Genomic DNA, 3,787 nt, shown 5'->3' with positions numbered 1-3,787 from the left:
ATTTTAGCTTGTTTCTGTGCCCTAAAGTGTTAAGTAACCTTTAATTTGGGACTGTTCCAGATCAGGTATGTTCTGTAAGGGAATATATAGTGTCAATGGATTTGGGTAAGTTCATTCCTCATGTTACAGAGATCAAAGAATGAAGAAGTGCCTGCAGTTGTTATGGCTCCCCATGAAGAGGTCCATGAACTGTGCTGTTCATATGGACAATATTTCTGATAAGCTTCAGTTACTCCATTTTCTAACCAAATTTCCATATATTCTATAGAAAAATAAGATAATAACCAACAACAAACAAACAAACACAAAAAACTTCTCCTAGTTGTTTTTCTTCTTATTTCTGTGATCATCAGGACTCTTACTGGATCTGACAACACTCCATCTACCCTTTCTCACCTCTGATAGTAGCTAGCAATGGATGCTTAGGAAAGCCTTCGAGAGCACTGACTGTATAGAGTATCCTTGCTTGCTGTGTGCCCAGCTTTCAGCTTCTCAGTTTGGATTCTTCATCGTCCAGAAGGTGCAGCTGATATGTTGTATAGCACAGCCACGGACAGACCTACTCACAAGGTAGCGTTGCAGAGGGTGCCACTTGTTTATGCATTCTGTGATGAGTATTTTCTTTCATGTATTTTGAACCTGCTATCTGATTAAATGTTACTGCATGCCTTCAAGTTCTGGTATTGTGAGAAATGGGGAATAATTAATGGTGCAGAGAAAGCGCTAGGGAATAATGGTTGTATATCTGGGTATTGTATATCCTCTCAGTTTTGTTTTTTTTCCCCAAGTTGAGGCTTTGAAAAATGTACAAGCTCTTTTGATTATCTTTGCTGACCTTCTCAGTATCTTTTCCGGCTACATTAGGCCTTTTTTGAGCCGGGAAGCTCAAGGTTGCATGCAAAATTAAAAATACATGTTCATCATGGATTTCCTCTACAGCAACAGATTCTGTTAACCTCAACTGCTCTTTGCAGGCTTCCAGCCTTTGATGTGTTTGAAAAAGTTTTTATTATAAATGTCTTCACTACTTTTATTACCACTGAAGCCTTTAGCGTCAAATCATGGGGCCAGGCTTTTAAGTGTGATGCCCATCAGACATTGTGAATAATAATTGAATGCAAAATAATTGAATGCAAATTTCCAATCATTTGTCAGATTTTCATTATTGCAGGAAGTCTAAAATTTGACTTCAAATTCCTGTCATCAAAACTCATACATAAACATTACTTTCCAAGTACAGTTTATCTTCTAAGCATTATTGCAGTATTCTCTTTGCTTAGATCTTATTTATTTCTGTGCCTTATTAGCAACTATATAGATTCTGTGATTTTTCTGGAACATTCAGTCATAAGGTTTTCCATTATGCCTTATTTGTAATGTCTTAAATTAAACAAATGTATGTGCTTTCAGCTGTGTCCCAGTGGGGGAGTAAATATATGAAAAATAAATTGCTACAGTTGGAACTAATTAATTATTTGATTGGCAGATAAAAACCCTGAATAGGATTTACTCAGTGAGTTGGCTGAGAAGTTTCCTGGTAAGTGATGCAAGTTTCATGGTGAGGTTCAATCCTTGCATGGTGAACTCTTTTAAGACCCTTTTTATGAACTGCATATTGCTGCACGTCCTTTGTTGGTGCTTTTGGCGTGTGTGGTTTGCAATGGGGTGGGAAACCCCTTTTCTTTGCAAAGCAGAATTGGTGTTACACCCTAACTAGCGTGCTTGTTACATGTCTCCTCACCTTCCTCCCCCTGCACTGGCCTTGTATTTTGTCTCATAGATGTTGTTGCAAAGATAACTCTTTTGTGTGCTTTTTTTTTTTGCTATCAGCTCCTACTATTCAGGCAGAAAAAAAAAATCCTCAAATATACTAGACTTGCTAGCTGAGAAAAACCACAGGAAACGATCATCTGCAAGTTGTAGAAACACACAGCTTCAAAGCGAGGAAGCCCTGGCTATTGTCATCAGGGTGTAAGCCACAAGAAATGTCAAGCAGCTGGCACTTTGGGCCTCTACGGATACCATCATCAACCAGTGTGCTGTTTCCAGAGCATCCAAGGTCACTGCACATGCTTACGAAGTGCTCCTGTTGTAGCTGCTTGAATAGAAGGTACCGGGACTGGCAAAGTAAGTGTGAGCACGTAATTTGTTAATTAGTGTTTTGAGCTGGCCAGCATGTTATTCCTCCAATGTTGAGACAACTGAAATTAGCACTGGGTATGCTGTACTCTATAACTGCCTGTAGTGAAGTAGTAAAAAAAAAAAAAAACCCTGCACTAGTCCATGGCTCTAGCTCCATTCTTGAAGGACAGGCTGTGACATTTAAAAGTGTTTCACAAAGTGGAAGGCTTCCTTTGGTGTGCAGACTCAGTGTAAGGAATGATGGGGATGTACTCCAGCAGAAGGCCTAAAGCTAATCAGGCTGCATACATGATGTGAACACTAAAGGGATTTACATCTGTAAGTGCAGTGGTACAGCCTCCTAAGGAAAGTACTCAGCACAGAATTAGTATGAATTATCTCATATCTCATTCTATGTGTAGAAAGCGAAACAAAATATTTTATTGCTAATACAGTATAGGATCACAAAAACTTGGAGGGGAAAAAAAAGACTACCTGTTAAAATTTGGTGTTCTTCTCAAGTGGGTAAGGACCAGTGTAGCACTGCAATGTTTGCTGACTTATGTCAATCACTGATGTAATTAAAATAATTGTTTAGCCCAAGGAAATAACAAATGAGACACTATTTTTTATGTAACTTGAAGATGGCCAAAACCTAAGTGGCAGAAGATAATTCCGAAAAAAGTGTGTTCATTGAAAGCAGTTCATGGTCTACGTTTAAGTGTTCTTGCTGTGATGCTGTAGCTACTAAAGATGTGAGTGAAGCTGAAGAGAACAGCTAAGTTATACAACAGGGCTCCCAAGTCCTGCTTCCAGGTTGGGCAGTTAAGAATTAAGGAAAATGCAAACCAAAATATAACATAGTACCAGGTCTAAAAGACAGCGGTGTAAGTGCTATAATGGAATTAGGTCAGTAGGCCCAGATAAAAAAAAAATTTAATCTTTCTATAGAAACAGTGCACTGTTTTACAAACGTATTCATTTGGTTTTCAGTAATCTTTATGTAAGTACAGCAAATGTTACACAGAGCAGATCCCTCCCCCGCCCCTCCCTGGTCCTTTTGTCCATAGCAAAACTGAAACACAAAAGGCACCAAGCAAGAACTTACTCTAACAGAACTTGACAAGACAGAGATCAGAAGTGATTACAATGTTAAATATCATCCTAACAATCTGAACTGTTATTTAAAATAATTAATTTCTTAAAAAACAAATTTGGTGTTTGACTTTTCAGTAGTTATAAATCTGCAAAGGTTGAAATCAACACTGCACATTGAGTTCATTTACAATGGTTTGAAAAAAAAACCCAAACCTGCAGCCTTTTGTACAGGTTTGTGTGTATGTGTTCTTAAAAAAGTATCAAAACTGTAGAACTTCCAAATATATTTACATATGTCTGTTAGTTACAGTGTTATCATACACAGCCTTTTCTCTTTTTTCGTCATGCACACAGTGCATGAATTTGCAGAAACAGAGCTTCATACCTTAAAACAGTAAGTGGATTTCTCAGTCATTTTCTTTACTGCCTTTAAATCTAAAATTTGAATAGAAGGATGCTTGATCGTTTATACACAGGCTATGAAGTGAGTATTTTGAGTGCAGGTATTGTAATACATATACTAGGGCTTTAGACACCTCGTTCCATTTTTTTAGTCAAGAATCAAAGT

Source organism: Aythya fuligula, chromosome 8, assembly GCF_009819795.1.
Source record: "Aythya fuligula isolate bAytFul2 chromosome 8, bAytFul2.pri, whole genome shotgun sequence".
In the NCBI taxonomy this organism is placed as follows: Eukaryota; Metazoa; Chordata; class Aves; order Anseriformes; family Anatidae; genus Aythya; species Aythya fuligula.
Note: the sequence above shows the minus strand (reverse complement) of the source record.